Here is a 12,399-nt window from a genome sequence, read left to right on the forward strand (position 1 = left end):
CCAAAGTAAGTTAAATTCACTAGTTGTTCTTAAGTAGATTCAGCAATTACTTTTTACAGTGTGTAAGCACTGACGGATGCAAGACATGGACTGTGTTTGCAATCAGTGTAACATTCTTGTTCATGTCTCCATGCACTTCAATAAATCTGTTAGAACTTTATTCAGGAAATTCCTAATAAACTTTACTAAAGCAAAGTGCATTTTTTTAAGACTGAAGAAAAATAGATGCTTTATTCAAACACTTTAATAACTTTTTAATCTATCTAATTACAGTGAGTATAACAACAGAAATCAAACGCAAATAAGCACACAAAACAAAGGAACAGATGCACCATTGTTTGAAACTGTGCTAGAGAAGTCATGTAAGTGTCAGGTGCTTCCACAAACAAGACTTCTGTATAGGATGCACCAATGTTTTCTCTCTAATGAGGAAGCATTAGACTAATGAGAAGTGCACATGGAAAACCAAAATGGGTGCTTACCAATCAGTGGCCAATTTCAAACTACAATAAATGTTTTTCAACCATTTTTCAACAGACTTGCTAAAATCATGAAGGCCCACCCCTAAACCAAGCCCCCAAATCACTGTTAGTTCAATGTCACTGTCTCCACCCATGTGTGCTGTTGGCTTTCATCAACAATGCTGATCCAACACAGCTTAAACATTGAAATGTCAATCTCAACCAAAATGATGGTTTGGATCAAAACTCAGCATTGTATCAATGTCATCATATCTGGGTATGTGAAATTACATGACGACATTTACCCAAACACAGTCTCTTTTGAGTCAGGCAGGCTTCACAAATGTAACTGATCAGTTCCTTGCAGTGTGATTACAATTGTTGATCTCTGCACCTCCTTTAGAAGTTAGCATTGTCACTGTGACATTTCCTGAAGATGTGTTTTATCTAACCCATTTGACATTTGTATTCATCTCACAATGTTCAGAATGAGGAAATATTCCTCCAAGCTTCAGAGGACAGGATCTCAACCTCTCTACTAGAAACCCAAGGACAATCGTATGAGCATACATCAGCCCAGTATTGTTGTACATGTGGCAAAGAATAAAGTCAAGCACTAGAACTATATCAGTCTGAAAAATGCACAGCATAACTCAGAAGATATACAGTGAGGAAAATAAGTATTTGAACACCCTGCTATTTTGCAAGTTCTCCCACTTAGAAATCATGGAGGGGTCTGAAATTGTCATCGTAGGTGCATGTCCACTGTGAGAGACATAATCTAAAAAAAAAATCCAGAAATCACAATGTATGATTTTTTAACTATTTATTTGTATGATAGAGCTGCAAATAAGGTCTTCTTCACTTGTCCACGTCGAGACACCAGATAATTAGTTTAATCAATATTTAGGTTTTATTTTGTGGTTAAATGCTCCTGTGAATGTTTACATAATATGAACTTTTAAATACATATTTTAACCAATGAATATATAAGGAAATATATAATATAATTTTTATGCTGCAATTGGTCATACTTTTTAATCACCTTTGAGTTTTTGCAATTCAGTTAAATAGACCTGCTGTGTGACAAATTAATGTATACAATTGTAATAGAATGGTGATTAGTTATGTCTGCGTGTATGACGTAACAGATGATGTGTATGGAAGAGACAGTTGATGGAAGTGAAGTGTGTGTATGGCGCGGCTGCTGAACAGTTGTTAATGAGTTCACCGAAAGATTCAGTAAAAGTTCAAAGAACAGAATCAAGACTGGACATTGTATTCTTTTGCACTATGCAAGGGTTTATTACAAAAACAATGTAAAAAAAAAGTCTTAATTCATAAAAAATGCATAATAATTGCACAACTGAAATATACAATAAAAAACAGTAGCTGTGGTTAACTGAACTTAATCGTAAAATATATGGTAGAAAATTTTAGGTTTTACAGATTTAACTTAATTTTACAGTAAAAAAACCAAAAACATTACATTAACTGATAATATACCATCCTACTGAAGTATAAAATCTGTTTTGTATCTTTATAATACACTAACAATAAAAAAAAAAAAACAGGTGGTAATGAATTCATCACACGCTTATCCACAAGCAGGTAAATAGTGTCAAGGTATTTGACTGATATGAAGCGCACGACGAAGGAATAGTCTTCAATTATAACTTCCAACACAAGAAACAGAAGAATAACGTGGAGAAACACAACCTTGTAACATAAACAACACAGGACAAGGGACAGACTGAAACTGAGGGCTTAAATACTTAGGGCAAACATAGTTAATTATTGAGGGACAGGTGAATGAGATGAACCAATGAGACAAACGGGAAAACTGGGTCTAAGGAAAATAGCAACAGAGCACATTGAAAACTTAGTGTACGTTTAAACGACAACAATATGCTTAAAATGGAGAAGTCTTTCATTTGACTTTTTCGCCTACAAACGACACCATTGTCAAAAAGATCCCCATTCACACGGATCCACGAAAACGACTAATAAAGCTGTATTCTGCTGCCAGGCCATTAGATGGCGATGAAACAAATTGAACACGTAATACGCATGTGCATGACAATAATTTTCAGAGATTTGCATTTTTGTTGTTTACATGGAGACTGTTTTCAAAACCGTTCAGGAACCCAAAACGCCATTGTCGTGTAAATGAACGACCAAAACGCATAAAACGTTTTACATTTTTAGTTGAAACGGTGTTGTGTAAACAGTCCCTAAGACACAACAAAACATAACCCAGTCTTTTACTGTTAAAATTACAATAATTTTTTACAGTAGTATACTGCTGTCACTGCTTGCCATTTCATGTCATTTACCCAAGTCTGCACATTATTACAGTTTAAATGAATGAAACTGATATTGAACGCTTTTTGAATGTGTTCCAGGAAACCTAAAAACAGGCAATTCTCCATCCTCTTTTCCTGTTAATCAGGATACACATTGCAGCTGCTGCTGTGGAAACTACAGCTATAATAGTCAAAATAATAAATAGTTTGGAGGAAGTTTATGGGAAATGTTTCATCTGAGCCAGAATAACAGGTGTAGGGATTTCACACAGTAGCTTTGATGGAGCCATTTATTTCGTCTGTCAAGAATAGAAAGCTTTAAAAATTTAAGATGAGCAGATAGCTGTGAACAGCTGTGAACTGCAATGCTGTGAGATATTGCAAAAGAGATTGTTGAGATTTTTTATGTAGGCAATGCAATGCAATGTTTACCACCTATAAAACAATTACATGGCGATTAGGACTCAACAGGAGCTTTTTCCAACAGGAGCTTTGCATATTGGATCCACTGTCTTGCTGAGGGAAAGGAAACATGCTGGCACATAATTGGCAAACATTCTGAATATGCAAATACATACACATGTATTTTTAGTGAACAATCCATTCCTTTTTAAAACCTAGTATTTGTTGCCTGGCAAATTCAGAATGAGTCTTTTGCCAAATCGCACACAAGCACACACACACTAATAGTTGATTGGTGTGTATTTCTGGCACTCCCTCTCAGAATAGCTCTATGTTTGCCTGGAGACCCATGGGAAAGTAGAGATGGGGTCTACAAATTCACTGGAAGAAAACTTAGCTCTCTTACTTTTCACTAACATTCACTGGTGTTTTCTCACTTTTCAAGAGCACAGGCCGCATACAAACAAAACAGGTAAGTTTCTAAACTTTCGGCAAATCAGTATAGCATAGTTCTTGATTCTTGTTTGTTCTTGAGTTGGCAAGTGTATATCAGTAGCTGTATTTGGTAAAGGTATATCGTTGAAGCCTATAGTATTCATATGTAAATGGTCACAGCTGGTGAATTATATTTTGAGTTATTATTATAGGGTAGCTGTGATACCAGATGGAAAATTTATTTGAGAATTACATATGATTTAGTTATGGCTTACAGATGCAACATGTGGACATGACTGTTCTATCTACTATATCTATTCCTTGATCCCTTAGTAGTCTCAGTTCGCCAATAAAAAATAAGCCAAATTGATTCAAACTGAAGCCTAGGTTCAGGTTATGTCATATATTTACTCAGATCTTGCACAATGAGAGCTGAGGATTGTTTTGCTGTCCTATAAGGACAGAAAGAGAGCCCCTGAGTGCACCTTATCAGCTCCTGAGTTAGTTGATTAAGCAGCCAGGTGGGGTCTCCAACAGCAGCATCCCAAAAACGTCACGTATCTTCAGTTAATGTTCAAAAATCCTATTCTAAAAACCCATTTGATGGTGAATTATCCTTCCAGGTTTTCTTAAACTAACATAATGACTAAGAGCTATCTATAATCAGAATAGTAACCAAAATATATTGTGCAGGTACCAAAACTATGTGTATGAAATCTCCAACAAACTATTTTACGTTTTGGCAAATTGGTGGCTAAATTGTAGAAATTAGTTTGATCTCATTCAAAGTATTTTGTACAATCTGTTTCCGCCCCACTGACAGTTTTAGGGTTAAAATTCATGCTTACTTTTACTTACAAACTTACAAAGTTTCCCTTTGTGCCACCTCGTAGTCGTAACATTACGTTTTGGCATGAGATCAGGTTTAATGCTATAGGGAACCAGTGAAAGCTTGAACAGCACAAGGTTCATTCTTAAGGCGACAGTTTTTGGGAATCAAATTTTGATAAGCTTATTCAGTATGTTGCAAGAGAATGGCTCATATGATTATCTTCACTGCATTAACACTAATGACCAGCAGTTGTGGACATTGTGAATGGCCGTTATAGTGCGGGATGCAGGGTTGTTTTGTTGATGGGTCATCCAACGATTGTTCAGCAGTTCCAGGAATATGCATGCTGTCTTATTCTAATGATCAATTAGCATTAGTGAATCAGTGCAGTGTGCTCTCGTTCCATTCAAGTGATAGTATAATCCAGTATGTGGCTATTTATGTGCCTTTAGGGCCAAGCTATCAGGTCAGGGGTGGATGGCAGGAGCTTGTGCCAAGACCCCTTCGGAACTCTGATCATTCTAATGTTGATACACTACTTGCAAATAGTAATTTTGTTGTTCTGCTGTCACTGACATAAATGCTATAGCACTGATGTGTTTATAATGTGGATTAATCAATGTGTCAAACACTAATGTGATGCCATATTATATTATATTACATTACATTATATGGTCAAATAAATGTTTACCACAGAGGCTCATTGCATGCACAATTGCAAAATACTATAGAAGATCCTGTAAACTCATTCTGTGAGTTATCGCACACACGCCATCAGTTATTTAGTTTGGCTCTATAACCTGAGCGGGTTCATTCAGAAAAGTGGAGCAGTGCTGCACATGAATGAGTTTAATACTGTTAATACCACATTCCCCAACCTGCTGGATGAATGGTGCTCATTTAAGACTCTGAATGTAGATGATATTGTACAGTGCCCTCATGCATTCCCTCATCACACATAATGTAAGATCATGTGGGTAAGTCTAACACAGCAGTGCAGCTTTTATGGCCTATGCATTTATACATAACTTGCAATGTTTTCTTTTTCATGTGCTTTGTAAAGACATTAGAAGTTTGAGACATTTACACACTATGTGATGTGACACAATCAGTCTTTCTTTATTGTGCGAACTGAGGGATTTGTCATATACAGTGATATCAGCTTACACCAGGGTTCACCAATCTCGGTCCTGGAGGGCCGCTGTCCTGCAGAGTTTAGCTCCAACCCCAATTAAACACACCTGAACCAGCTAATCAAGGTCTCACTAGGCATACTAGAAACTTTCAAACAGGTGTGTTGGAGCTGGTTGGAGCTAAACTCTGCAGGACAGCGGCTCTCCAGGACCGAGATTGGTGAACCCTGGCTTACACCATCCACTTCCACAATCAGTCATGTTTGGATGTTTAACATACATGAGGGGTGGTACTAAGGACCAATGAGATGTTAGTATGGGCGGAGCTATGTGGTGCAACAGTGCATAAATAAAAAACAAAATATAGGCTGAGTTCAGAAGAGTATTTATGTTAAAGCTAAGCAGAAACTGTAAGTGTACACTGCAATTCTTGTGCCTAGTATGCATTATACGCTGTTTAGTATAAATAGTGGAAGTAGTGTGTTCACACTGAAAAATTCCAACAGAAAAAGTGGACTTCAAATACCTGGATGATGCATTTAATTAACTGAAGAAACAATGTATGGAATGTTGGACACTTCCTTCACTCAGCTGTCACAGCTTTCCTTAAGTAGCGGAAGTCCCATCTGAATATACACAACTCTGATTAATGGCTTGGAAGAAAAATGTATATTTTTAGACTAAAATGTTTGCTCTGTTTTGAAATCAGCCTAGCCCAATAACTTGGAAAGTCTGCTACTTTAAAACCTACTTTCATATATGGAATTAAAACACTGCAGAAAATTATTTTTTCAGCTCACTATATTGGATACAGTTAAACTGAGGTTACAAATTATGCCCAATTTATAAATCTGAGTGTTAAATCCAGTTAATTCCTGTCTTGGTGTGGTGTAATAGATCTGCTACGCTGCTGCTGTTGATTATTGCTGCTACAGAGCAAGTACGGGACTTGCTACTGCCAATACATACTCAACACACTGCCGTGAGAAAGTAAGACATGCTGTTGCTGTACAATATAGCGTACATGAATTACCCGTTGCAGATCTTTACAGGTGGAGCTGGGGAAGGTAGAGGGTTTATGAAAGCGCGCTACACTGCTACAGGAAACACTGACCACGTATTTGAAGGTTCAGCATGCAAGCTCATTGGCTATAGAGCAGGAACCAATCAGTTGTGCTCTATAGATAATGATATTATTAGAGTTAAGGACCTATTAGCCTGCGCCATCTAGAGTTTTATTACAGAACTTTGTATTTATCATTTATCTTTGCTTCTTAAAATATAAACTGAACTTTTTCATACCACAAAATTTTTGTTATGTGGGCAAAATTAGCAGCATGTGTAAGACGTTGTTGAGATCTCTTCTGAAACAAAGGAGACACTGGTGAGATTACATGGGGTCTTTTTTTTAATTGATCAAGAAACAACTGAGAAATAAAAAAGATCCATTGTGATTTATATTTACTCTCTTTTTAATTTCGGTTAAAAATTATAGCAAATTATAAATGGAAGGTAATTTCTAGGCTTCACAATTACATTTACAGGATTCTTGTAACATCTAATATGATTTGACTTAAACTTTTTAAACTTCTAAATACCCAGAATTTCCTATGACATTCCAATTACTTTTTTTATTTCCTATTGCGGCTCTCTTTATTTTTTGTAAAATCAAAACAAAAACAATATATATATATATATGTACAGGTTTTATATACCTTGTAAATTTGTTTGATCTCTAATTATTTAGCCTACTGACTTCTGAATTTACTAAATTGTCAAATTTTGTAGCCTAGAAATGTTAAAATTGCAACTAGCCAATGAACACTTGCACCCTATAGAGTACCTGTTTGTTAAAGTGACCTGTTTGTCTGCTGCCATTTACTCACTGATGAAGGTTTGTTTATGTCACTATTTTTGTTTACTTTCCTGTCCTGACGTTCTTTGGCTGTGGGCGAAAGAAGCTGTGGTGAATCAAACCTGTTTGTTCTTGAGTCCTTGTCCTCAGTCTTTATTACTTCAGTACATCTGAATGTCTCAGAGACAACACAATAAAGTGGACTGATGCATTATGTGTGGTATTGTGAGTATAGATGGTAGCTGGGGGAACAGAGGTGGAGAGGGAAATTTGGAAGGCCAGTGGGTTCGTGCTAAGGTCAGATGGGGCCATCGCTCTTCCTGGAGAAGCAGCTGATTTAGCATGTTTGAAGTTCACACATATAAAGTTCTCACAGGGCAAAATGTTCTGTTTTAAATATTTGAATGTACAATTTATTAATTTAAATTATTTAATAAAATATGTTGTATATTAAATGTTGCATAATCATTTCACTGAAAAGTGACAAATTGTATAATGGGAACCATGCATATAGGAGAATCTTTTTTTTCCCTGTGCAAAAGCTTTTTTTGTTGCTAAATCTTTAAGGTATGTACCTATAGAGAAATGCAATTTAAAATATAAATCTACACAAGTCAAGTATGACAACTAGCCCCAGGCTTATACAGAGCCTGTTATGTGTCACATACTAAAACATGCTTACGGAATGTAAAAACTAGCAAATAAGCTCATACAATGTGAGATGGTTTCATTTGTTTTTGTAAAAAAGGGGAAGGAAGTGAATGGAAATGTAATTTGCTGTCGCCCTGTTATAAAAACAAGTAGCAGAATCACCTCCTCAGCAGTTTTCAATTTTAACTTTCACTTTCTCTGAATTGTTTTCTTTTTCCTTACGGTTGGCATATAAAACACTGTTAAATTTGCTCACTTCTGGGAAACGAACATCTTTGGCTGAAGTTAGCCAGCTGGCGTAAACACTGGTCAACCATGTGACATGACTTAAGGAGTTGGACTTTATAATATTTTTGCAGACTGCAGCTAACCCTGGTAGTACTGTGCTGATTATTTGCCCACACATATTAAATGCAAAACATATGAAAGTTTATTTGAAGTCATTGAACTTGCAGATCAGCACAAAATCATAAAACAAACTTAAGAGAAAAAAGGTTTTGTGCAAACCCATGTGCAGAGTGGAACTCTAGACTGACAACTGCACTTTTTAACAAAGTGCCCTTAACCTATTATGACGTAAACCGTGTGATTAACCTTAAGGTAATATCCTTTCGCTGAGAAGACAGCATTATTTATTCTGTCTCCCGTGGTGCTTAAACCAAATCCAGTTATTGATCTGTTGACATGCATTTCGTTTTCCTATATCTGCAGGCAGAAAAAAGTCAGGTTTGCATAATTTGATAGAACAGCCATGATGGAGGCTTAAACCAACAGAAGATTTCACAAAAGAAAATCGTGGCGGCAGATAGCGCCATTTTTTCAACTGAAGGGATTATGCAAATTAGACATGGTGTAAATGCGTCCAAAATTGTCCTGAACTTTAGAAAAGAGGTGTATTTGCACTGAAAGTCATGACATCACAGTGGTATTCCAGTATATTTATTTCATGATTAAACTGGATTGCGTAGTTGTTGTAGACACATAGAGTTTTCCGTAGAAATATAGTGGCACAACTGTTTAATGAAATCTCCCCACAGTAATTTAGCATCTCAACGTGACTAGTCACAGTCCTTACACAGATATTCATTCATGCTGAATCCTTCAAGCAACATGGCATGGGCTCAAAAATAATAAGGTGGGAAAATATAGACCTTTCGGGCCTCTATGATTTCAGGAGAAAATAAATAATTGTCCATGATTTCCACCTTTGCAGACATTAAAGGAAGAAATTATAGCTTATTACGTAGTTACCTGTCTTTTGGCAGAAGTTGTTTTTCCAATGTGGCCTATGGTACACCATTTGGAATGGTAGACCCCCTAGAGAAACCCAGAGTTAAGTGCCTTGCTTGAGGACATAATAACATGGTAAAAGAGCTACTAACAGGTTTTGCATTAGCAGCCTGGACCATTAAAACTTATGCTAGCAGCACCACTTCTCTGTAATTTACATAATTGGAACGTAGACTTATCTTGTGCCTATGCTATTTATTCCCTGTTAGGAGTTTGCCTTCGGTATTGGATTATTAGGTCATGCCAAATATACAGTTCAGCAGTCATTTGTCATTTCAGGTGAAAGAACATGGGATCCCACATACCAGAGGTGTCCAGTCCTGCTCCTGGAAGACCACTGTCTTGCAAAGTTTAGCTCCAACACCAATTAAATACACCCGAACCAGCTAATCCAGGTCTTACTAGGCATTCTAGAAAGGGATTCACCTACACCAGTATCAGTATCGGGCCCAATATGCGCTTGTGTACTCATACTCATTAAAATTTTCTGATACCAATGCAGCGTGCAGTACAGTGCTTGTGATGAAACGCCGACAACAGAGCAAACAGAGAGCAGAATGGATATATCAAAGAAGGATGTTTATGTATCGAATTAATAGAATGTTATACAAATTAAATATTAATTAAATTAAATATTTACGCCTATAGCTGGTGTGCACGAACAGCTGGTGTGCGAGCGCATCCCTTTTTCACAGACACTGGAATTGTTGTAGTTCGGTCGGATATGTCAATAGCACATAAAGTAAAACGAGGCACATATTACTAACGTTAACTGATGGTAAAGAGAGAGAGCGCACTTCTGTGTCATGCTCTTGATTGCTGATCGTTCACTCAGCACACATGCGCCGCTTGGATTAAAACCAAATCATATCTGTAAGTAAAACTTGAACTGTGTAGGATTTGTGGGCGAACCAGACACAAATTAATCTTCCAGATGATTCGTTCAAGCATAATTTCACACAAAACTCAACACCTCAGACCCCAAATCACCAATCCAGAACCATAAAATCCAGGCTCCAGCCAGTCTATGCTAATCAACAAAAAAACCCAGCTATAAGAACTTTATGCAAGCTTCAAAGAAATGAGCCCAACTAAAGGAAGAACGTAGCCAACCTTAGATATTTTGGAAAAGACTGATTGGTTAAGAGATGGCACAGCTCAGGGCCCAACCAAGATAACGGCAGAGGTTGTTTGATTGTGTGTCTTGTTTCAGTGCGAAAATGCCACCTCTCAAATAAAGACTGTGCCTAATTGGTCAGAACTCATCCAGGAGGCTGGACAAACATTTGAGTTTAAAATCTTAGGACCCGAACAAAGCTTTAGAGTAGATAAAAAAAAACGATCACAGAGAAACCATGACGGAGTAACCAGACAGACGAGTAACCATGGAGACGAGCAGATGAAAGAACCCAAATCAAGATCAGGAAAATGGGTTAAACAGCTTCATTCAAGCCATCTAACCACAATTTTCTTTCTCTTACTTAGTTTTCTTTTCTTTTCCGTTGAGAGTCTCGGTTCTAAGTTAAGTTTTGGTGCAAGGTTTCGGTTAAACGATTCGAAAGCCCGCTTCCAACTTCAAAGACTTTACTATGAAGGTAATATGATGTCATAAAGAATCGCATACGCAGGGTAAGATTTGTGAAAGTGTACATAAGATTGCAAGCGTAAATTAAATTTGCATACGCAAGAGAAGATTTGTAAAGGTGTAAATCGCCTTTCAAGTGTAAGAAAAAAATATTTGCAGCATTCGTAAGTGTAATTCATGTATTTTGAAACTGCAGCTTCGTGCTAACGCAAAATAAATAGGATCTGTATATTCTTTTGACTTCCATTTTTCCGCGCTTACACTTTTGGCACGTTTTTTCTGCACAAATACAGCCAAAAGCACTGCAGGCCTGTGAACAGCAATTTTCAACCGAAAACAACAGAGTCAGGAACTGCAAAACAGATTAATTGCGTAAAATCAAACTTTGTGTAAAAAATAAGCTGTTGCAAATGTCTAAATGAGCATGGGGCAAAAAAGTTCCCGAAATAACCAGATTTGTACAGTTGCGTCTTTCTTTTACCTGCGCTTCCAGTTTTGGCACGATTCTCTCACTCAATGAGTTTTGCAAGCGCGAAGAGGAGGACGGGTCCACCTTCTTCATGTAGCCAATCAAATGAGCTTCTCGCTGGCTCTCGATTTACTCTTATCTGATTGGTTCAACAAACACGCCAGTCACCAGAACACATCCATGCCATTCATGTTTCCTCTCCCATGGCATTGTAACAGTCTTCCAGCCTGTTACTATTTCTCTGACAGGCTGCAATTTCATTCCTCACAATTAGGGGGCGATCTAATGATGCTAGGTTTAGATAGTTAGTTGACCAGTAAAAGAAGAAAGTATGGCTACCTTTATGTTTGCTTTCATACTCAACTGTAAGTAAGTCAAGATTATGCGTGGACTACCGTGGTTTAAATGCAAAAACCTATCTGGATGCTACCCCATACCTCAAATTCAGAATATTCTGGAATCAATACATGGAGCGACAGTGTTTATTACACTTGACCTAAAGTCTGGCTATTGGGAAATGGAAATGGAATCAGAGAGTAGACAGAAGACAGCCTTTGTTACATCTGCAGGTCTATTTGAATTTTTGCGTCTTTCCTTCGGCCTCAAAAATGCTGCTGCTTCCTTCCAGAGGCTCATGGAGCATGTTTTCCGGGAACTGAAAGGAAAATGTTGTCTTGTGTACACTGATGATGTAATAGAGTACTCAGAAAATGAAGAAAAGCACTTACAACATCTCAATCAAGTGTTTAGCTGTCTCTATAATGCAGGCCTCACTCTGAATCTAAAGAAATGCAACTTTTTTTCAGAGATCCCTAACTTTCTTGGGCCATCTCATATCTGGAAAAGGAATCAAAACTGATCCGTCCAAGGTGTCTGCAGTATGTGAGTTTCCTCTGTTCCTCAGTCTCTCAAGGACGTGCAACGTTTGTTTTTTTAGGATGGTATCATCGATTTATACCCAAATTTTCAGAGAAGGCTGC

General features: G+C 37.3%; 1 protein-coding gene across 1 annotated transcript in view; it reads left to right on the forward strand.

The window, feature by feature from the left end:
- Positions 1–3,522: 3,522 nt before the first annotated feature.
- The window catches only part of lepr (leptin receptor), a gene marked incomplete at its 5' end in the record, with an annotated part of 57,911 nt that continues 49,034 nt past the window's right edge, over positions 3,523–12,399 (forward strand). Inside the window, one exon of the mRNA XM_084128735.1 lies at positions 3,523–3,641. The remainder of the gene's footprint in view (positions 3,642–12,399) is intronic.

Source organism: Abramis brama (genome assembly GCF_963993115.1).
Source record: "Abramis brama genome assembly, chromosome: 11".
Classification (NCBI taxonomy): Eukaryota; Metazoa; Chordata; class Actinopteri; order Cypriniformes; family Leuciscidae; genus Abramis; species Abramis brama.